The sequence below is a fragment of the Chlorocebus sabaeus genome, chromosome 8 (assembly GCF_047675955.1).
Source record: "Chlorocebus sabaeus isolate Y175 chromosome 8, mChlSab1.0.hap1, whole genome shotgun sequence".
NCBI classification, from domain to species: Eukaryota; Metazoa; Chordata; class Mammalia; order Primates; family Cercopithecidae; genus Chlorocebus; species Chlorocebus sabaeus.
In genome coordinates, this window is record NC_132911.1 from 88366035 (window position 1) to 88391124 (window position 25090).

The 25090-nt window shown below is 34.8% G+C and overlaps 1 protein-coding gene across 16 annotated transcripts in view; it reads left to right on the forward strand.

The window, feature by feature from the left end:
- Positions 1-25090, forward strand: part of RALYL (RALY RNA binding protein like) — a 737315-nt gene that overhangs the window by 214277 nt on the left and 497948 nt on the right. Inside the window, exon 1 of one of the 16 annotated variants that reach the window (XM_073018173.1) lies at positions 4647-5175. The exons of the other annotated variants lie outside the window; for them this stretch is intronic. The gene's annotated coding sequence lies outside the window, so the exon portion shown is untranslated. Of the gene's footprint in view, positions 1-4646; positions 5176-25090 lie in introns of those variants that run through there. 16 annotated transcript variants of the gene reach the window in all.

The window sequence follows — 25090 nt, forward strand, 5'->3', positions numbered from 1 at the left end:
GGTCCTAGATCAGGATGTTTTTGAATTAACTTCAAATAAGAATAATATAAATGGTCTGTTTTTATTTGAAAGTTTTCCCTTCCCATGATGGACTCACTTTGTTAAGTATTTGTGGCATACATTTAAAATGAAGGTGCCTAAAAAATCATTTATAGAGTTCTTAAAAGATCGTCAAATGTCAGGTCTGCATTTAATATTTCAACCAGTAATGTTATTGTGCTTTAAAAAGTCTGGTAAGATAAAAGTAGATTTTTACAAAATGAAATTGTTTCATTTATTCACTCATTCATTCATTCTATAAACATTAAAGAACCCTTATTCATGTTCTAGACACTGAGTATATAATCACCTGTGGACTAGAAGGAAAAATGACAGACACAGAAACCCTTTTAAAGAAGATATTACATTATTAAGTGTTGATTAGAGTTAATTCAAGAAAATTATTGAAAATTGCTTTGATATAAATACTTAGGTCTTACCTATATTTGAAATGTCCACCTATTTTTAATTAATAGAGATTAACAACTCAGAAATTTATAAATTTTTAAAGTTTTTCAGTAGGCTTTTAAAGTTGTATGAGATATAGTTCTAGAAAATATTTGAAAAAAAAATTTTCTAAAAAGTCACATTAAAATGATCAGGATTGTCTTTTGTTTCTGTTTTATAATCAAGGGCCTAACATCTAATGTGTAACTATACTTCTAGTGAGCAATTAATTTGGTTATTATAATCTTATTGTTCACAGAATAACCCCCCCCCCCCACCCCAATAAATATCAACTTCCTAATCCCCAGAACTTGTCTAAGTTACATGGCAATAGGGACTTTGCTAATGTGGTCAATGATCTTGAGAAGGGAAGACAATCATGGATTACCCAGTTGGACCCAATGTAATTATATGGTCCTCATAACAGGCAGAGGATCAAAGGCAGAAGGAAATGGACAACAGTGGCAGAGACTGGGGTGATGTACCTTGAAAATGAAGGGAGGGCTCCAGCCAAGGGCACCCTCTGGGATCTGGAAAAGGCAAGGCAACAAAATTTTCTCAGGAGTCTCCAGAAGGAGTGTACCACTATCTATACCTTAATTTTAGCCCTGTAAGACTCCTTTCAGACTTCTGACCTCCAGAACTGTAGAAAATAATTTTGTGTTATTTTAAGTAACTTAAACGTATGATAATTAGTTACAGAAACCATAGGAAATTAATACAAACCTACACAGTTATAACATTGTAAAATGGCCTCTGTTGTGATAATTTAACAAAATGCCAGGTTTATTCCCCAAAAAAATCACTGCAGAGATGATTATCTATTAGAGCAGAGTGTGAAACCTTTAACAAAGGTAGGCTAGCTGGTAACTGCCCATTATACCAGCTAAATCTTCGAAGGTAGCAAAGCAATACAAAAGCAGGTACTCACGTAACCTAGGCCAGAACCACCACATTTATTGATTTTTCATAGCTTCCCTTTAACTGAATCCCCAGATACCACTAGAATTTTATGAAATGACTTAAGAATAACATGAAAATTTAGGTGTTTCTTCAACTGTCACATATTCAGAGAGCCCCTCCTGGTAATCTGTATGATCCTGTTCTTGCATCAATGACAGACAAGCAAAAAGCTGAACTGTGTACTGCTCCTTCTGTTTTCTGGGAGTATTTAATTTTAAGAGAGACCCATACTTCCTTTTATAAGGTGAAGGGAAAAGCTGTAATAGCTTCTATGCCATTAGTTTTGAAACTCTAGAGTTCATTAAAACTCCCTTTGGCTTTCTTCACTGCCATCTTTCTTTCTTCTTATGAATTATTCAAGACAAATTTCAATTGAGGTAAATAGTTTGATTTGAAGGTTTTTGTATCTGGATTTAGATGCAACAAGAAGTGTTAAATGCTCAGAATTTTAAGTGTAGAGAATGGCACAGACTGAGCTATTAAGATGGAAGACATTTGCTGTTAACGCTCCGGGGCTGCTGTTGCGACTTCAGCTTGGTACTATTATTCATTCTGAAGTAGGCAGGCATTATGATGCCTGCAGTATAAATCAGGTTTTACAGAGAGCTTGATCTGCAAGCACTTTGAACATTCTATCCACTTCTCAGTTAACAGAACATTTTTTGGTTTTACAAGGTAAAGTTTCCTTTTTTTTTTTTTTTTTAGCCTTGCCAATGCATTATTAATCTCTTTTTTTTTTCAGATATTGTATACCAAACCACAAAACAGTTTTAGCCTATATATGTCTCTTGAATAAAGTGAAATTGTAAGTTTTGAAAGTTTCTTCTTTCAGTAAATAGTGTGAAAGATAAGAGGACCTAGAAAATATTTCATTTTTATAAAACTCAATGTAAGACCCTTTCTTCTTTCACAGTAGTAATATCTTTTCTAGATATTGTGTCATAATTTTAATCTTTTTAAGCACTTAGCTCATGGAGTCACACACCTGGAAAAATGATATATGGAATACATGTCTGAAAACTACCTTACTTTGGAACTTAAGAATTGGTTCAATGAATGTACCACATTTAAAAACCAATCCAATCCAGTGCAGTGGCTCCCACCTGTAATCCCATCACTTTGGAAGGCCAAGGTGAGTGGATCACCTGAAGTCAAGTGTTCGAGACCAGCTTGACCAATATGGTGAAACCCCATCTCTACTAAAATTACAAAAATTAGCCAGGTGTGTTGGCGTGTGCCTGTAGTCCCAGCTACTCAGGAGGCTGAGACAGGAGAATTGCTTGAACCCAGGAGGCAGAGGTGGCAGTGAGCCGAGATCTTACCACTGCATTCCAGCGTGGGCAATAGAATGAGACTCTGACTCAAAAAACAAAAACAAAAACAAAAACAAAAACAAAAACCAATCCAAAGAAATCTTATTATAGTTTTGTCTGCTGCTAAAATTCACTTTCCTAATGTCAGTTTCTGTTAAAGTTGCCTAGATAAAATTAAGTTTATGAAATTATGCCCAGGTAGTACTACTTTCAGGCAAAGCATTTTATTCCTGTTTCCTGCTCTAACACAATATCATAAGCAGCAGGAGTTTCATTGCTAAAGAAGAATAAAAAACTAACATTTATTAATTGCTATATGATGGAACATGTGGTAAGTACTTTATATGCATCACCTAAGTTAATGCTCACAGTAAGTCTTAGAAATAATTTCTGTTAGTGCCCCTATTTTATAGTTGCATGCAGAGCACAGTCTTGTAATCCCTCTGTAGGACATCAGAATCCATGTCCTTAAAGACTACCAATAAGTGCAAACTCAAAATGTACAGGAACATAGATTTATGAAGTTGTCCAGTATAATGCAATATGAAATGGTGGATACTGTAACAAATTGTCCACAATTTACATGCATTTACATTTAAACTACAAATCCAGCAACCAATACTTTTTTTGCAGGCTGTATTCAGGTTTCAGCCTTCTGGTTTTTAACTCACCACAAAGTCACACTGCTTTCAAAACCATTCATTTACATGCATAATTGTTCCTTTATTTATTTCAATCTTATTTAGATTTTATCAGGGAATGAAAACATGCAGAGAACAGAATTACATTGTAATTACATTGTAATCACAATGTCTTATAACCCTTTCCATGGTAAGGGATTACCCATTAGCCCAGTCATATAGTTTACCTGTTGTTAGGAGGGAAGAAGGAATTCTCTTCTAAGCCTGAAGGAGTCACAGGTTGAGAATTTTTTATCCAAAATGCTTGGGGGCCAGGTGTGGTGGCTCACACCTATAATTCCAGCACTTTGGGAGGCTGAAGTGGATGGACCACTTGAGGCCAGGAGTTCCAGATCAGCCTGGCCAACATGGCGAAACCCCGTCTCTACTAAAAATAGAAAAATGTGCCAGGCATGGTGGCGCATGCCTGTAACCCCAGCTACATAGGAGGCTGAGGCAGGAGAGTCACTTGAACCCAGAGGCAGAGGTTGCAGTGAGCCAAGATCACGCCACTGCCCTCCAGCCTGGGTGACAGAGTGAGACTCTGTCTCAAAAACAAAAAAGAAAATAGATGCTTGAGACTGAAAGTGTGTGATTTTTTGGAATATTTGCATGTACACAATGAGATATGTTAGGGATGGAACCCAATTCTAAACATAAAATGTATTTATGTTTCATATACACCTTATACACAGAGTCTGAGGGTAATTTTATACAGTGTTATTAATAATTATGTGTGACCTGTCACTTGAGGTCAGGTGTGGAATTTTCCATGTGTGTATCTTAATCTAATTTAGGAGAGCTAAATAATTAAACATGAGGCCAAAGTAGATGAGAAAGCGGCAGCCTTTTATTGCAAATATGCATGCACTCTCAGGCGAGGTTCACTGGTCGGGGGGGAAAGGGCCAGGGAAGTGGCCCCTGTGCTCTCCGGTGCGGTTCTCCAGTCCATGAATGTGGGCGGCGCGGGGAGGGGGTGGGAAGTCACGCTGGCTCCTGCCAGGGCGGACTTTTATGCATTGGTACTGGAAGGGGGAGGGCAGTGGGCGGGATAAGGGCATGATAGGGGCGTCTCCATAGGCGTGGCCGGGTAAGTTTCCATCTCTTCGGATTGATGTCACCTAGCGCATGCTCAGTTGATCTGCATCTTCCCCAGCGCAGGCTGCATTTTCCTGCGCGGGAAAGTTAGTGAGGAAGAACCCGGAAGCAATGTGGATTGTGCCTTCCTGTTCACCTTCCTCCATCTTGTCCTTTCTCCCTCACCCAAACAGTGTGGTGCACTGTCAACACTCAAAAAGTTTTGGATTTTGGAGCATTTTGATTGCAGATTTTCAGATTTGGGATGCTCAGCCTGTGCTGGAATTGCAGGAATGTTCAGACTCAAAAGTCAAGCAAAGTTGAGTTCTGAGGAGGATGCATAAATTGAACGGGCCAACAAAATGCATTAAAATTTAGCCTGTAGTGCTTGGTGTCTTATGGCCATGAATATGAAGTGATGGTGGTTAAGGAAGGGAACTGGAGCCATATTTCTAAATCAGGCTTTATATTTTGTAGATGATTGTGCCACTCATAGTGTAAGGCAGACATGAGTCATTTTTTAAGGGACTTGGGATGAAGTGCATGTAAATTTTGGACATGAAAATTTAAGGGTGAAAGAGATGTTTAAATCCTCTAAGGAAAGCTATGGAAAAGCTGTGTAGGCACCATCAGTTTATTTGGATCATGAAGTCCAGGTAAGAGATTTTCATTGTTCATGTGTCAAGTAACAAAGACAAGTAGGAAAGGTATTGTCGTTTGTTTTATTATTTAAGAAGGAAAATATTTTCTTATGAATTAACACATTTTTTTCTTAATGTATTTAATTGGTATTCCTTCTCAAAATGTCCAGTGATTGATCAACTTAGTTATGGTGGACATCTTAATTTGTTAAGTCACTTAAGTTTTCTGGTTGTTAGTTTCCATGAAGCTGTGTGTGGGATTTATAAACTTTTTCCCCCAGTGGATATGCTAATAAAATATGAAGTTTGAAAATCACCGAGGCTGCTTGATCATATTCCTTTCAGCTCTAAAATTCAGCAGCTCAACAGTCAATTATGTCCAGGCTGCCCATTTTCTGATCATTCTTTATATTGAAATGTACTTTTTTCTTTTTTGTTTTTAATCTTTTCTTCTATTCTGTTACTTTCTATTAAAAAATGATCTTCGTTGAACCTTGACTCAATGTTTCAGTGTGGGGAAGGTTTACTCACCATTATGGAACATTTGAAAATATATAAGAAAACTGGATTTTCTCCATGACTAAAGGAATTAAGGGACCTTACTATTAGCATTTAGTAACCAAGGTCAGGGATATTGTTAAACATCCTGTAGTAAATCAGAGAACATTCTTATGTAAAAGATCAATAGCTCTGTTTTTGAGATGTCGAAATGGGTTATGACCCTATAGCCTGACAGACATTGCAGTAAAACTTTTTTTTTTTTTTTTTTTTTTCTGACAAGGACTATCATTTCTTGATTTGCTCATGCTCTCTGCCTCTAGCACCTTTCTAGTTATCCTGTCAAAATCTTGTTTGCTCTTGAAGGCTTAGTTCAGATCTCATATCCTTTGTGAAATCACTTGTAACCCTCTCACTTTACTATAAACTCAGAGATCTTCCTACTTTTTGATGGCCCTTATGTAATCTCTTGAACACAAGCTTGAATAATCTCCAAATGCAATGGCAACTTGAGAAAAATGTTACTGGCTTTTCCATTCTGCTTTCCATATGAGGCGTGTAAAAGGGTAAGACATATCACTTTTGTTTTGTTTTATTTAAATTAAATTATTGTTCCTACAGAGAAATAGATGATAAATACTGAAATAATAATGACTCATCCTTATACACATAAACATCACCATAGCAAATACTCTACCTAAGATAAACATGCTACATAGCTCAACCTAACTTTATTCATTTGTAGTTAATTCACTATAAGAACTCATTGAGAGTACCGCATGATAATTGTTTTTTTAATATCCTTTCTTGTTGATTGTGTCTCAAATCCATAACTTGTATTTTAATATATAGACTACCTGATGATGATAATAATTTTCTAGAAATGCAGCTTTCAGAGCTTCTCTTAAAAAAATTAAAGACTGTCTACATGATCAACTACCTACCAGTTGACTGAAACAAGACTGGGTATAACTGGCCCACTGTCCTAGTTCAAACTCAATGAAGGAATCAACACTATTCTACAGCCTGATGATCTTTGTGTTAAGAAATAGAAAATCTTTGACATCTGCCACATATCAGTAGTGAAAATAGACCCTGCCAAGACCGTTTCCAATCCTTACCTCTGTAAATTACATGCTCTTTCAGATTTTCAGCACGTCTCAAAAAGATTCATATTTCCCTTGAGTTCCAGTTGTTGTTGTTGTTGTTGTTGTTGTTGTTTATACTTAAGTTCTGGGATACAAGTGCAGAATGTGCAGGTTTGTTACATAGATATACATGTGCCATGGTGGTTTGCTGCACCCATCAACCCATCATCCAAAATAGGTATTTCTCCTAATGCTATCCCTCTCTTTGACCCTCACCCCCTGACAGGCCCCAGTGTGTGATGTTCCCTTCCCTGTGCCCATATGTTCTCATTGCTCAACTCCCACTTATGAGTGAGAACATGTGGTGTTTGGTTTTCTGTTCCTATGTTAGTTTGCTGAGAATGATTGTTTCCAGCTTCATTCATGTCCCTGCAAAGGACGTGAACTCATCCTTTTATATGGCTGCATAGTATTCCATGGTGTATATGTGCCACATTTTCTTAATCCAGTCTATTATTGATGAGCATCTTGGTTGGTTCCAAATCTTTGCTATTGTGAATAGTGCTGCAATACACATATGTGTGCATGTATCTTTATAGTAGAATGATTTATAATCCTTTGGGTAGATACCCAATAATGGGATTGCAGGGTCAAATAGTATTTCTAGTTCTAGATCCTTGAGGAATCACCACACTGTCTTCCACAGTGGGTGAACTAATTTACACTCCCACCAACAGTGTAAAAGTGTTCCTATATCTCCACATCCTCTCCAGCACCTGTTGTTTCCTGACTTTTAATGATCAACATTCTAACTGGTGTGAGGTGGTATCACATTGTGGTTTTGATTTACATTTCTCTGATGACTAGTTATGATGAGCATGTTTTCAAGTGTCTGTTGACTGCATAAATGTCTTCTTTGGAGAAGTGTCTGTTCATATCCTTCGCCCACTTTTTGATGGGGTTGTTTTTATCTTGTAAATCTGTTTAAGTTCCTGGTAGATTCTGGATATTATCTCTTTATCAGATGGATAAATTGCAAAAATGTTCTCCCATTCTGTGGGTTGCCTGTTCATTCTGATAGTTTCTTTTGCTGTGCAGAAGCTCTTTAGTTTAATTAGATCCCATTTGTCTATTTTGGCTTTTATTGCAATTGCTTTTGATGTTTTAGTCATGAAGTCTTTGCCCATGCCTATGTCCTGAATGGTATTGCCTAGGTTTTCTTCTAGGATTTTTATGGTTTTAGGTATTACATTTAAATATTTAATCCATCTCAAGTTAATTTTTGTATAAGGTGTAAGGAAGGGGTCCAGTTTCAGTTTTCTCCACATGGCTAGCCAGTTTTTCCAACACCATTTATTAAATAGGAAATTCTTACCCCATTGCTTGATGTTGTCAGGTTTGCTTAAGATTAGATAGTTGTAGACATGTGGTGTTACTTCTGAGGCCTCTTTTCTGTTCCATTGGTCTATATATCTGTTTTGGTACCAGTACCATGCTCTTTTGGTTACTGTAGCCTTGTAGTAGTACAGTTTGAAGTCAGGTAGCATGATGCCTCCAGCTTTGTTCGTTTTGCTTAGGATTGTCTTGGCTATATGGGTTCTTTTTTGGTTCCATATGAAATTTAAAGTAGTTTTTTCTAATTCTGTGAAGAAAGTCAATGGTAGCTTGATGGGAATATCATTGAATCTATGAATTACTTTGGGCAGTATGGCCAATTTTCACAATATTGATTCTTCCTATCCATGTGCATGGAATGTTTTTTCATTTGTTTGTGTTGTCTCTTATTTCCTTGTGCAGTGGTTTGTAGTTCTCCTTGAAGAGGTCCTTCATATCCATTGTAAGTTGTATTCCTAGGTATTTTATTCTCTTTGTAGCAATTGTTAATGGGAGTTCACTCATTATTTGGCTCTCTGTCTATTATTGGTGTATAGGAATGTTTAGATTTTTGCACATTGATTTTGTATCCTGAGACTTTGCTGAAGTTGCTTATCAGCTTAAGGAGTTTTGGGTCTGAGACAACTGGGTTTTCTAAATAACATGTCATCTCCAAACAGAGATAATTTGACTTCCTCTCTTCCTATTTGAATACCCTTTATTTCTTTCTCTTGACTGATTGCCCTGGCCAGAACTTATAATACTACGTTTAATAGGAGTGGTGAGAGAGGGCATCCTTGTGTTCTGCTGGTTTTCAAAGGGAATGCTTCCAGCTTTTGCCCATTCAGTATAATATTGGCTGTGGGTTTGTCATAAATAGCTCTTATTATTTTGAGGTATGTCCCATCAATATCCGATTTATTGGGAGTTTTTAGCATGAAGGGCTGTTGAATTTTGTCAAAGGCTTTTTCTGCATCGATTGAAATAATCATGTGGTTTTTGTCATTGTTTCTGTTTATGTGATGGATTATGTTTATGGATTTGCATATGTTGAACCAGTCTTGCATCCCAGGGATGAAGCCGACTTGATTGTGGTGGATAAGCTTTTTGATATGCTGCTGGATTTGGTTTGCCAGTATTTTATTGAGGATTTTTCCATTGATGTTCATCAGGGATATTGGCCTGAAATTTTCTTTTTTTGTTGTGTCCCTGCCAGGTTTTAGTATCAGGATGATGCTGGCCTCATAAAAAGAGTTAGGGAGGAGTCTCTCTTTTTCTATTGCTTGGAAATTTTTAAAAGTAATGGTACCAGTTCCTCTTGGTACCTCTGGTAGAATTCAGCTGTGAATCCATCTGGTCCTGGGGTTTTTTTGGCTGGTCAGCTATTAATTACTGCTTCAATTTCAGAACTTGTTATTGGACCTAATAGACATTGATAGAACTCTCCACCACAATTCAACAGAATATACAATCTTCTCAGCACCACATAACACTTATTCTATAATTGACCACATAATTGGAAATAAAACACTCCTAAGCAAATGCAAAAGAGTGGAGATCATAACAAACAGACTCTCAGACCACAGGGCAAGCAAATTAGAACTCAGGATTAAGAAACTCACTCAAAAATGCACAACTACATGGAGACTGAACAACCTGCTCCTGAATGACTACTGGGTAAATAATGAAATTAAGGCAGAAATAAAGATGTTTTTTGAAACCAATGATAACAAAGACACAACATACCAGAATCTCTGGAACACAGCTAAAACAGTGTTTAAAGGGAAATTTATAGCACTAAATGCCCACAGGAGAAAGCAGGAGAGATCTAAAATCCACACTGTAACACCACAATTGAAAGAACTAGAGAAGCCAGAATAAGCAAATTCAAAACCTAGCAGAAGACAATAAATAATTAAGATCAGAACATTACTGAAACAGCTAGAGACATGAAAAACTCTTCAAAAATCAATCCAGGAACTGGTTTTTTGAAAAGATTAACAAAAATAGACTGCTAGCCAGACTAATAAAAAAAGAGGGACGAATCATGTAGACACAATAAAAAATGATAAAGGGGATATCACCACTGATCCCACAGAAATACAAACTACCATCAGAGAATACTGTAAACACTCTTGTGCAAATAAAATAAACTAGAAAATCTAGAAGAAACTGATAAATTCATGCACACATATACCCTTTCAAGAGTTAGTTTTAAAGATGACTTTGATTTTCAAGTTTTAACAAGAGAATAGAATTGTTTCTTCAAACACACTAATCTATTTTTGTAGGATGTTACATAAAACTATAGATAAGGATGTGTCTAAATAAATTCTTGCTAAATTTTAAATCAGTTTAATAATCTAGTTTCTTTTTCTTTTTTCTTTTTTCTTTTTTTTTTTTTTTTTTTTTGAGACGGAATCTCGCTCTGTCGCCCAGGCTGGAGTGCAGTGGCGTAATCTCAGTTCACTGCAAGCTCCACTTCCCGGGTTCACACCATTCTCCTGCCTCAGCCTCCCAATATTTTCATTCTTAATGGACAATTACCATAATCTAGAAAAACAATGCAAGACAATTATGGGCTTTTGTTAAATATGAAAAAGCAAGGTAATTCTGTACCATTTCGTACCTACAGTAAATAATAATAATAATAAAAAGTTAACTGTACCACCTATTTTATTCTGAATATAGAGCATAGTATCTTATTTAAGTAAGGAACTGTTATATGTATGCTTACATTTCTTAAGGCATCTTCAGAGCATTATTTTTTTCATGTTCTTAAATGGCTATACAAGTAGTGTAAATGTTCAATAGCTGAAATTCTGTATGTAATATACCTAAGTGTTATGTATGTATGCATATCTAAGTGCTTATTATTATCTCTTTCCAGAGAGATTATGGATTTTCAGGATTTAGGAAGTCCAATTATATTACCTCTTGTGACCTTGGGTTTTACACCCACTTTGAAAATCCCACAATATGAAGCATGTGGGAGTAGTGATGAAACGTAAGTGGAGAAAAATCCCTGTCTTCTGCTTGGTTTACTACGTAACATTTGGGAATATAATATTAGGTAAATATATTCAAATATATTCTGGATCAGAAAGTGCTGGGTAAGTGGAAAATAAGAGGTGGCACTTCTGGGCATTTTCTTTTGATATAACCATTTTGAATAAACCATTTACACAAACATATGCATACAACCTCTTACCTGGTAACATCAAGACTGAATACTTAAATTAAGTTTATGTAATCAGAAACATTTTGACTACCATGGGCCCTAGGAGTCTAAGGCTTGTTGAAATGAATAAAATACCAATACTTTCTGGAAGTATTAAAGAACCTCATGCATTCAGTATTTGCTGGAATTTGTCCTTTTGGCATTGAAAGGAGATGGTGGGTGATTACACTGTCAAAACTTCTAGTTCTCAAATATAATCTTCAAAGGAGTGCCTGTGCAGACATAGGCAGAATAATTTTAATAGACCTTGAAGCATCTGGAAACAGAAAGAAACCTTACATAGCAACACAGGAACATTGCTGATATTTTTTGTTTGTGTTCTCTCTCTCTCTCTCTCTCTCTCTCTCTCCCCCCCTCCCCCCCTTCTACCTCTCTCTATACACACACACACACACACACACGCGTACACACACAAACACACACACGAGAATACATTCTGTGTGGCCTTGAATGAGCTATTCAAAGTCGTCATCTGCCATTTCCATATCTATGGAATGGAAATAATTATGATGATACAGCATAGGTTTAGTCTGAGTGTGAAATCAGGCACTGCATAAATGGCACGCGAAAGAGTCCCTGGCAAATGATAAGTACTCAATACTTGTGTTGGGAAGATCACACCACTACATAGTTTGCTGCCTTTTCTCATCATGGGAAATAGTTCCATATTTAAGAAAATATGAAAGCAGTAAACAGTATCTTATTTTGAAAAAAAACCTTTTCATTATGATAAATTTCAAATATGCAAAAGTAGAGACAATGAGTGAATGAAGGAATCCCCATGTGTCTATCATTCTTATTCAGTTATCAACAATTATCAGTATCTACAATGTTAAGATAAATAATTTGCAAAGGTAATGAAAATACTTTGGTTCAAAATTGAACAGGTTCACTACCCCATATACTTTTACATATCTCTTGATGTAATACATTTCCCTATGTCTCTGTAACAAATAAACATATTTACCTATATTCTGTTGTTAGATAGATGGGTTTGAGGAAAACAAATTCTCAATGCAGAATCAACTTTTACAATTTAAAGAAATTATAAATGATAAGCTTTTAAAATTCGTTCGGTTTGCAAAACTGATACTACTAAGAAAATATGTCAAACATTTTTTCATGAGAATAGTAACAATATTAGCTAAAATCATTGATTGCTTCTATGAAACAGGCTCAGCATCATCTCAATTTTCATAGCAACCCTATTAATTAAGGAATACTCTAATCGTCATTACATAGATGAAGAAATTGAGGTTTGGTAATTGTAAACAAATTGTCCAAGGCAGGTGGCAAGACTAGAATATAAATCCAGGGCTGTCTCTGGAGACTATTCCTAACCACTATGACATATCTCAAAACATTTTACAGTCATTAGCCTAATAAACCAAGAATAAGAACACTGTGAAACCTTATTTTACTTAAAAAAGAAAGTTTTTTTAAAAAATATATTTATTATTTTAATTATACCTGTAATGATATCATTTTAAGAACTACATTATTTAGTCAAGGCCAACTGCTGTACTAATAAACCCCAAATCCTTGTAATGGCACAAAACAACGGACGCTTACTTCTTATTTCATATAGCAGCATGGGGCGGATGAACCATTGTCCAGGGAAGCTCTCCATGCAGTCATTCAGGAACCCAGGTGGGTTGGGGCTCTTCCATCTTCAACAGCTGGGTTCCTGAATGATTGCATGGAGGAGACAGTCATGGACCCTTGTTCATCAGTTCATCACAAGTAGTCATTAGTCAAGAAATCTAAGAATAAGAATGCCATGGAGGTAGGGTTATCAGATAAAATGTAGGACGCCAGTGCTATATGTAGAATATATTAGCACTAAAATATTATTCTGTATTTACCTGAAATTTAAATTTAACCAGATTTTACATATTCTGTTTGCTAAATATGGCAACGCTACATATAACTATGTAAGAAAAAAAAAAGGAAACTGTGCATTAACCTTTTAAATAAAGATTTTGAATACTATCACCCTTAAATGCTTAGCAAAGTGCTATAATTAACTTTAGTCATTCTGATATGGAAAAAGTAGTGGGATAATTATCTCTCAATTATGTGATGAGGAAAGAAAATGTAAGTTTGACTTCCCCAAGTGAGTAAATGACTGAGATTAGAAGCCATGTCCACCCATTACTAAATCCTGCGTAATCTTGTATAAACGAATATCAAATATTTTAACAATTGAAAGTATGCTAAATGTTTATCAGACCAGGTGATTTTATTTCATTGAGTTGTCATTTACTCATGTGTATGTTAATTTATCTATTATGTATTCAAAATTACTCAAATATTGTATTGAGTGCTCTAAGATAAATATTAATAAGTGAAAATTAACTCTAATATATCTCTGATTCTTTACAATGTGTATAATTGATTACCCAAACTGGACACTATTGAGAGAAAAGGGATGATCTTAATAATCACTCCAGAACAGGTAAAAAAAAGGGGACAGCTTCTGGAAAACAGGGACAAATAATTATTCTGGTGGCCACCTGATTTTAAGTTTTCCAATAATAGAACTTCAGAGGAGAGCTATCATAGAGCTCATTTAATATAATTGAACTTTATAGACTAAGAAATCTGAGGCCCAGTGAAAAGAAATAATAATGTCTGTATATTAATGATTCTCACTTAAGATTATGACATTTTTAAATGAAGAATGATTGATATGAGACTTTTTCCATCATATACTGCTCTTGTACTGGACCAAGGATTGCTGTCTTCTAAAACAATATGTACTTCAACTAAGACCCTAAAGACCATAATGAAATCTTAACACATTACCAGGTATCTCTATTCTTTCTTTTAGAGCACAAATCCACTTTCTCTAAACATATGAAGAATTAAGTGTGTGTTCCATGAAGTTTTAAAATCATATTTCATCTTGTAATCCAGAAAACTCTTTTATATTCTAATGGCTCTGTGATGTTGTAGAACAAATGACATGTCATTATTTGACTGAAAATGGAACTAAACCCAGAAATGGCCCAGCCACAGAATCTTAAAATCTTCTATTAATATGGTCTCTGGTAAATATAATGAGCTGAAAAACAACTTCTGAGGTATTTTTAGAGATAAACATTATTTTCACTTGAAATTCCCACAGTATTCTTTGAGTACTTACTTGTCAGATGTAGGTTTTTAATTGTTAAACATGAAAAATACTCTCTGATAATTTAGCTACTCATAAATTTAAGTGTATATATGCTTTCTTTTTTGTTCATAGTAATGTAGGAGAAGCAGTGTCAAATGATCCTAAGAATCTATACTCTAGAACCAGCTTGCCTAGGTTCAAATTCTGATTAAAAAAACTTTGTGGGTTTTGAAACAAGGCTTACATTTCTAACCACCCTATTCGTCACTGTTCTCATCTGTAAAATGGGATTCATTATGGTAATAACTGCATAATCCAGAACAGATAAGTAAATGATTTAATTAATATAAAACACTTAACAGAGTGTATCTGTCATATATTAGGCATAATAAGTGTAAGCTTTCATTGGTACATTATTTCTTTAAAAAACTCCCTCTTTTCTCTGCCTTATAATTTTTGGATAATTTTTTCCACATGTAAACTGTTAAATTATAAACCAGTTAAAATATCAGGACATTATTGTTTACAATATGTAGTTCTAAAAAACTGATTAAGATCACATTCCAATATATAATGGCCCCATTCAATATACTATATTGGCATTATATTATTTTTGAGCATTTTGTAGATTAAAACAAAAAAGATTTAATACGAAACATTTTCTATTTTTGATAAAATTGCATCTATATTACTGTCATTTTCTTATCTGTTAAAGAAAATATTACCCCAAATTTAAGTTGGAATATTAAAGACTGAATAGGAGTTTATATTCTGCTTGAATTCCCAGTTTATGACATACATACAAAATGAGAAAGGAAATAAACTCTCGGATGAATCTTATTTTAGTAAGTTATGGCCTTTTCACTGAAAGCAGGAAGTATTTCTTATTTCAAAAACACCCAAGATCAATAAATAATCTTGATTTAGACAATATGACAATGCAATTTTTTTTTCAAAATCTGCTTAAAAATGTAATTAACACCATATCAATGGGAATGTGGTAATAATCAGAACAAATTTTCTCAAAAATATCTTTTTTTAAGAATCAAATATTTTGAACTTTAGTTTTTCCCATGATATTATCATTAAGAATATCCACCCCAATGTCTGCTTTCTCCACTTTCATGCCTAAACTACAGAACATCGCTGGACAAAACAATCCCATCTTGCTGATGGGGTCCACTACCCAGGACACTTCAGATTAGTTCCCAGTTGATGTTTTATAGTATTTTATTTCCTTGTTTTCATTTTCTAGTGACTCCATTTCATAGTTCTTTCAGTGACTTTTCTAAAAGTTAACAGTTCTGAGTGTCATCATACTGCTTCTGTCTGTCATCAAGTTGCTTTATCAAACACATCCTCATCATCTCACCATCCTGAGGATTAAATGAAATAATCTGTGTAAAACATTTAACAAAATATCAGGCACTTAATAATAATTATTATTTATCTTTTCCCCTAGTGAATAGTGGGCAAAGATTCAACCATTGATTATTTGTTTAAATACTTTTATTTCAGTAAAATTGCTTGCCTTTGAATGTATTTTGCCAACTGTTAAAAATCATCATATGTCTTCTACTATTCAAAAATTACTGAATAAAATAATGATTAGGAGCAAAGGGGCAGGGGCCAGACTTCCTGGGCTTAAATGTCACCTTCGCCACTTACAAGCTGTATGATAACTGTCCGAAGACTTAAACTTACCTCTGTGTCCTCATGTGTAAATTATAGAAAAAAAAAGTTATCTCTAGTACAGTAAAGAAGTATGCTAATATACACAGAATGCTTAGAAGTGCTTGCCACATGCTAAGTACTAACAATACTAGCTGTTATTAATTTTCACTGTATCTAAAATTCATTATTCCAGCAAATATCTACTGAAATCCTATTAAAAACTAATTGTGTTGTTTGGTTTTAAAGGACAATGATAATTATATTTCTTATTGTCTAGAAAGCAAAAAGAAAAAAATACAAAGGTACAAATCAAAGTACAAATTATATTAAAAGCTATGAAGAAGTGTCAGGTTATCAGAAGGGATTTTATCAAATTTGGAAAAGCAGACAAGCTGAGATTCTTAGAGTTTGTAGGTGCTCATTAAAATGTTTTTTATTTTTTCTGATAGTAGTAATAACATATTTTCTGACTATAATAAAAGCCAATGTGTTATCTATGTTCTTTACCTGAGAGTTCACTTGGATTCGCTTTCTCATATGGATTATAGATTGTCCCTTATTCAGGAAAGCAGGACATTTTTTGGTCTGAAGAGATTTCACTCTGGGTTTCATTTATATCACAAGTGAATTGTGAATCCCAAAGGTGTTTGCCTTGTAAGATGATTACTACTAGTTGGGATACTGAGGTCCCATTTTTACCCCTTTAATAGCTTCCTAATTATAGATTCCTTTTCCTTTAATTTCAGCCTCTATGTTAATAATAAAACTAATCTGCAATCTCTCTCAGATAACTTTTATGCTAAAAGCAATTAGGTAGATATTTTCTTGGCTCCTTAGAGAAAAAAATAGATTTAGATATGCAGAAAGAGCTTTGTCATTAAGGACCCAGGTAACTACGATTCTCTAACAGTTAATGGCACAAGGAACTGGGCTCAAGTAGGGACACATAGTTTAAAGTAAAACATTTTGACCTGAAATTCCAAGGTGCGCCCAGTAATTGGTGACCTTACCAAGAGGTTATGAGAGCAAAGTCCTACCGTCTGGAAAATAGAAATCAAATTCACTAAAAGGAAAGGTAAGCTAAAGAAGCAAAGAGAAAGAATGCAACAGAGAAGAAGCAAAAAGAATTAATAAAGGGTTTCCCTAATTGCTTACTATCATCCCTTTCTCACTGCTATTTTATAATCTTAATTGTATATATATTACTAATTAAATACTAAATATATAATTATATATGTAATTAATTTTTTTCTGGTTCTTCAAAATATTTGACAAAGTAATTTAGAGGTCTCAATAAAAATAGTAACTTTAAGGCCACTGTGATCAAGTTCTGGGAATTTTTAAAGATCTAAGGAGTTTTTAAAGCTTTAATATTTTTTGATTATTTTTATATTTTATACAACATTTTTACTAATTTCAAAGAATTATAAATAACTATATGTATTTTTATTTAGAAACATTTTGGTTATTTGGGAAAAATTAGGTATTAGTCCAGCTGTACGTTGTATGTTTACTGATGGAGAAAAAAAATCCCTCCTGTTATTAGACACTTATCACATTGATACCCAAATTCTGTATATTTAGATATGGTTTAGGATGAGCTGTGTAACTTATATGGACGTTTGAACATCTTTCACTATATGTTTTGCATATGAAAAAATTATCTCACTTTGCCTTATTTAATGAGTTTTTGTAATATATTCTTTGTATAAACCTTATATTTAAAGTTTTCAAAATTAATCTTCAATTAGAACATCCATAAAAGTGCCAAGATAATATAACTACTGCCTTATGATTCACTCAAAGTAAAGCATAAATGCATAAGATTTTCTATTAATTGAATAGATAATCTTCATTTTACAAATGATTTACATATAGAATTAGTGTTATGAGAGCCAGTGCTTATTGAAATCAATATCAGCTTATTTCCTATTTTGAGTCATGAACCAAATTATTGTCATCATCATTAAATCTGTAGCATAGATTTTGCTGGACCACATATTTTATTACTTTGAACCTTATTTGTCTTTGTATGGCATATATGACAGTTTTTCTATTTACCGAAAATCTCATTAGAGTATGCTAAGTTTTTTTCTAAGTAACCTCAGACCCTTTTTGTTGAAATCAAGGAATCAAAATATGAAGTAATTAAAGTGCATATTCAAGCTAAACTTCTATTGAGTTCAATAGAAAAATGATCTGAAAAAATTCCTTCCATTTTGTCCCTGATGAGATTTATGATTTTCCTTTAATCCCATGTCCATGACGTTTTAAACATTTATAAGTTTTCATGAAAACCATTTTCATATCTGTTAATATAAATTACTCTATCAATAGTTATTCTTTGTAGCAAAGAAAATTAATATTTTTGCCATTTTTGTTCACTTTGGCCTCCTCCTGACGTCATTCTTCGTTTTATCTATATTTCATTAATGTGCATTTTATAAAGTATGCTAAAAATAGCCTCTTTTGACCACATGTGACTGTTACTCAGAAAGTTTATTTGCATCTGTACTTCAAATGACTAAACATTTTTCGTTTCTATAATGGCAAGTGAAGGGAATTAAAGAAGAGGTAAACTAAATATTTTAACTAGTGTATAATATGGTTAGATCATCTATTATTCCTGTTTTTGTGCCTTCCACTATGATTTGGTTACTTCTAAGATAAATGATTTTGAGCATAGTTGACGTGCAAGTATATTTAAGATTCAACTATCAACACTTGCTTAGTAATTAAAAGTTTAGTTTTTATAAAAATACTGAGTGCCATTTTGTAGCTGCAAGTGAAATTTCCTAATACTGGGAAATGAATTGTTTTTATTTGTTTGTGTGTCTGTTTGAATTTTCCCATGGCTTGCTGGTGCTTATACTTCATTATTCCTCAATCATAAAAGTATTGTTCTAAAAGAGACCTTAGAGTTCTATACAGCAACCCACTTATACAGCTCAGGAAACATGGGCCAAGGGAGATGAATGTTTTACTTCTTCCGTGGTTCTTACCCCTGAATGTTTGTGGTAATCATCGGAAGCACTTGAGGCACAAGGTCAGAACTCTACCACTGGCAGCTCTAAAATTCAAGTTCAGGATGGGTCCTGAATTGTAATTTTTAAAGCCATAGGTCACTGGAATGGTCTGTCAAGACTGAAAATACCTACTCATGCATTTAGTCTTATAGAGAGGGTTTTAGGGTTATTGTGATTTCTTACTAGTAAAATTGGAATTAGCATTAGGGCGCTTAATATTCCCTTCACTCTAATATTCTGCCTCTGTTTTGTTAAAAAATGGAAGTTATTCTACTTGTAGACGTTCTTTTTTTTTTTTTTTCTTTTGAAATGGAGACTCATTCTGTCGCCTAGGATAGAGTGCAATGGTGCAATCTTGGCTCACTGCAACCTCCGCCTCCTAGGTCAAACAATTCTCCTGCCTCAGCCTCCCTAGTAGCTGGGATTACAGGCACCTGCCACCATGCCCGGTTAATTTTTGTATCTTTAGTAGAGATGGGGTTTTGCCATGTTGGCCGTGCTGGTCTGGAACTCCTAACCTCGTGATTGACCCGCCTCGGCCTCCCAAAGTGCTGGAATTACAGGCGTGAGCCACCGCGCCTGGTCGACACTCTTAGTTAATCCAGAAATGTGCTCACCACTTTCTTTGCCAGTATCTGCCAGCCCATTCTGCAATTCTGACAAAATTATTAAAATCCTCTGTGCCCTAGGGGCACTATTGCTTTATGCACAGACAACATCTAGGAGACACTGTTTTTTGTTTGTTTGTTTGTTGTTTTCCGGTATACCTAATAAAAAAGTAATAAAAGCAAATTGCTATATTGCCATTACAATAGTACTTAATTACTTAATCTTAATATGTATGTGTAAGTGTGTATGTGTTTATATGTGTACTTAGTGTTTTTGTATTTGTATTGTTTTTATAAGAAATGCACTGATTCTCTAATATTAATACAAATCCTCTTCATTCAATAAGTGTTAAAAATCTCTAACACGATTGTCAGTGCTCTCAAATATGAGTATCTTTTCATGATCAAGTCTCAGATTCATGTCTGGATTTCAGAATTTTGTAATGCCAGTGAAAGTGAGTGACGAAAGATCATTTAAAGACAAGGTACAAATAGCTTGTGGATATGTTTGTATGATATAAATTTACTGCTTAGTTGGCATTTTGAGATCTCTTACCTAATTAACACCCTTTGGCAATGAAAGTGTATCCTTCATTTATCCACTGGTTTTATTTGTTCACTATTTTTCATTCTTTCAACATTTATTGAGCATTCACTCTGTACCAGATGCAATCATAAAAGCTGGGAATACAAAAATAGAAAAAATTATATCTCATTCTGGTCCTCATCACACCTAAGAGCTACTGATCAAGACAGACATTAAATATCATGCAAATTATTATAAAATTCAACCTGTGGTAAGTGCAGTAATCCAGGGATCTAAACTAGTCTGTGCAGGAGTGGAGGAGGATAAAGGCCTAGGGGCAGGTGAGGCTCTCCTGAGAAGGTGGCATTTAGGAAGTAGTAAGTGGGCAAATAGTTCCCATATGAAGAGAGAAGAATAAATGAAAAAGTGTTGGTGCTTTCAAGGAACTGAAAGAAAAAGAGGGAAAGTGGAAAGTGACATTTTTACAAGTATTTGAAATCATTTTTTTTTTCATGTGTAATTATAGGATTACTTTTACCTTTGCAGAAATAATACATTGGATTGTAAGAGTTCAGTTTTCCTGAAGGTCATCAAAAATTAGAATGACCATTTTCCTATTTTGCCTTATTATGGCAGTCTCAGTATTATAACAGTTTCAGCACTCTTTCAGAAAACAAAATATTAATAATGACCTTTTTACTCCTAAATGCATTCTAGTTTGGATACCAAATCTTATGGTTAGCGTATCTAGAATAAAAGACAATATACTTTACTCAATTCTTTTTTTTTTTTTTTTTTTTTAATTCTTTTTTTTGAGACGGAGTCTCGCTCTGTCGCCCAGGCTGGAGTGCAGTGGCCAGATCTCGGCTCACAGCAAGCTCCGCCTCCCGGGTTCACGCCATTCTCCTGCCTTAGCCTCCCGAGTAGCTGGGTTGCAAAGGAAGGAATTCTGGTAAATGCATACATATGAAAGCATAGCCTTCTTACTTTTTGTTTTGTACAATGTCTTCATATAGGGAAAATAAGCTACCAAATAACCAACATTTTAACTTCTCTTATTTTCTTCCTTTTTTCCTTCCTTTTCTTGTTACTTTTCAAAGTGCAAGTAACCAATGGTATGGAATGTCTACCTTATGCATAGCATAGTGCCAGGCAATGGGTATATAGTAGTTAAATAGGCAGGAACTAGAACAAAAAAGAGGAAACAAGATGAATTTGAGGGGGTGCTTTGAGAAGGCACGGAAGCACCTGTAATATGTGCTCTGGTTATGAGAAGAAAAAAATAGTATTTTTAAGATACTGTTGGAGACTAGTGACCTTTTCTTAATGTTTAAAAAAATAATAAGAAAGTCTGTTTTTTTTCTGATTCTCCATGTCCTAAGATGTGATAATCTCTTGGGCAAGGTAGGATCTTCCTTAGAGAACACAAATTAGAAAGTCTGAATCAGAATCCTCAGTATTTGGTAGAGGGAAAGAAAATACTGGGAAAAAGAGCTTGACTTATTTTCTTTTGATGGTGGCACTACTTTTCTGTTGGGTTGTAACTAAATTTGGGAGGTTGACACAGTATCATAAAAGCAAAGAAAGATATCCAGTCCTATAATCTTTTTTTTTTTTTCTTTTATGGTGTACCTTCCTAGGTCAACTGAGTTTTCCATATTCCTCATTGCTGGGACTGTAATCACCTCTCTTTTTATTCTCACTACAATGGGAGATTGCTGTCTTCAGATATCAAGAGTGTGGATTCCTTTTAGGCTAGATTTCCCACACTTAAATATCCTAATGTTATATCAGGGAGGAGGAGAAAAGACAAAGGTTGTACATCAGAGACATGCCATTTTCATATTTATATTTTTTCCCTCTCCAATTCTTTATTTCCCCTCTAAATCCAGAAAACTCCGAGCACTTCTCAAATGGGAAGATATTAAAATCCTAATAAGTATTTAAAAAATTCTATTGATAGTCTCAAGGCTTCGGCTTTTGGAAATTAAAATAATTTTGCTTTTCTATTCTGTTCTTTTTTTTTTTTTTTTTTTTTTTCAGTAAAAGCACCTACCTGAAGACATAAAGATCTTCCCCCCCCCCCAATAAGTTGCCCAACAGGGGATGATCAGTTTAAAGAAAATGTGAAAATACAAATCCAACCTGTAATGCATCACCTGGTTTTCCCAACACACAAGTAATTGACCTCTTTATATTCTGATTAAAGTTCCAAAGTATTCATTATTCGTTTTTGACAAGATCTGTAGTGTCCGACATAGGGCATCTTCATACAGCATGGTGCCTAAAAATATGGGGTCAGAATGGTTGGGTTTTAATTGTGACTATGATAGTTACTGATTACGGAACTTTGGGCACAGTATTTAACCAGTCTCTGTATCTGCTTCCTCATCTGTAACTTGGAAGTTATTATAAAGCCTTTCACATAGACTTCTTATGGAATTAAAATGAAATAATTCATACGAAATACCCTGGCACACATTAGGCACTCAGTGAATGTTAGCTAGTATTACAAATGTCTATGACAATTTATTTTGCATGATGTCTAGAACCACCATTATTTGACTAGAATTAGTTTAGCAGGAGGATGAAAAAACAGAAGGACCCTAAAATGAGTAGCTGTGCTCTTGTATTTACTCCTTTCTTTATTTAAGGCATCAACAACACTCTAGGTACAGTTTTATTTTTTAATGACTATGGTCTTCTCTACATCCTTACATGAATTACCCTCTCCCTCTCCCCCTGAAAAAAGAAATGAATCATTCTATTGTTAGAATGAAGTTTAGAGTCTATAAACTCCAAACTCAGTACATCATTAAAATCTATATTCATAGACCTTGAACTTAGTCTTCAAGTTTTACATGCAATACCATTAGTTTATTTAAGTTCAGTTGATTCACTGTCTTTCTGTCTCCCTCCACAAACCAACCTTTTGCATCAGATGTTCTCTTTAACTTGCTTAGAGCGCTGCCATTTTTTGGATTTTTTTCCATTTTATCACCTGAAACCTCATTTCCATGTTAAGTAGGCTTCCCTTGCATTGTCTAAGTATCTCCCTAATAATTCCCAATGTTTTCTTATCCCAACTGCAGCCTAGTTCTCTCTTTAATAGAATTATTTTACATGCGTCTCTTGTTGCAGATATGATTTCTCTCCAACTCTGTATATAAAAAAGATAAGGTGAAAAGAGGATATTGTGAGCAATTCAGTTTCCCTTGCCACTTCCCAGATTGGTAGTCTAACCCCTCTTCTGTGTCTATTCCCTCCAGCCAAGCTACTCTTTATTCATTCTTGTGGCCTCCTTGTATATTCACAGAGGACTTTCCTTTGTGGCTCATAGTCTTCTTGTTCAGCATAATTTATGACATCACGAGGGCTCCTTAAGTTTTCTTAAGCCTTTTGGTATTAATGTCTGCCAATTCCATTCTGCTTTAGCAAACTCACTTTCTGCCATCCCTTCTGGGTTTGCTTCCTTTGCTTCCTTTGTTCTGCCTGGAACTCAGTGACTTTCCAATACTTTCATTGTCTTTATCCCATTCTGCATCTGTGTGATTATCCCTAAAACCTGCCTTCATCTAATAATTTACTTGGCTAGTACTATGCTGAGAAGTCTGTTATAACTGCTACTACAAATTTATGGTCTTAACTTCTATGAACTCTTATACAGCCGCTTGTCCAATTTTCCAAAACAGCAGTTCTAAATTTTTCTCTCCAGCTGATTATTAAACCTAATATCCTATCCTGATGCCATTGGAAGATTGTCACTCCAGAGACCCTTCAGAAACATGATCAATCCAACAATGGGATGCAATTGTAGCATCAATTTTTAGAAAGCCAGTTGTGTGTGTGTGTGTGTGTGTGTGTGTGTGTGTGTGTGTGTGTGTTGCTTGAAAGTTAGTCAGCTATTGATAGAACTTGAGGTGAGAATTTAGGGTTTGGTTGCTACCAGTACGGTATTTTTGCAGCATCTCTTGGGGTCATTGGAACTAGGAAATAAAGAGTATGTATATTGTCCAAAATACAGAGGAATCCAGGATAACAGTCTATCCCTTTATATCATGTGTGGCTGAAATCTCTCTCATATCTGCTTGAACTGAGAACCAAAATGTTTTTACTAATTTATTTACTTCATGAAATGTATTTATTTAAATAAATTTTTATGTGTATATTTAAGGTATACAACATGATATTATGGGATACATATAGATAGTAAAAAGGTTACTGCAGTGAAGCAAGTTAATATATCCATCATCTCACATAGTTACCCATTATTTTTAGTTTGTTTTTGTGACAAGAGCAGCTAAAATCTACTTATTTAGCGTGAATCTCATATACCACACAATTTGACTACCTACAGCCTTCATTTGTACATTAGATCTCTACACTCTTGCATCCTACATATTTGCTACTTTGTACCCACCAATCTACATCTCCCCATTCCTCCTGCCTCCTGCCCGTTGTAACTACTCTTTTGCTGTCTCTCTCTCGCTCTCTCTCTCGCTCGCTCTCTAGCTCTCTCGCTCTCTCTCGCTCTCTCACTCTCTCTCTCCCCCTCTCTCTCTGGCTCTAGCTCTCCCTCTCTAGCGCGCTCTGTCTCACTCTCTCTCTCTCCCTCTGTGTGTGTGTGTGTGTGTGTTTAGATTTTACATAAAAGTGAGATCATGCAATACTTTCCTTTCTATGTCTGACATAGTTCACTAAGCATAATGTACTCCAGTCCTATCCATGTTGTAGCAAATGACAAGATCTTGTCCTTTTTTAGTGACAACTCAATTGT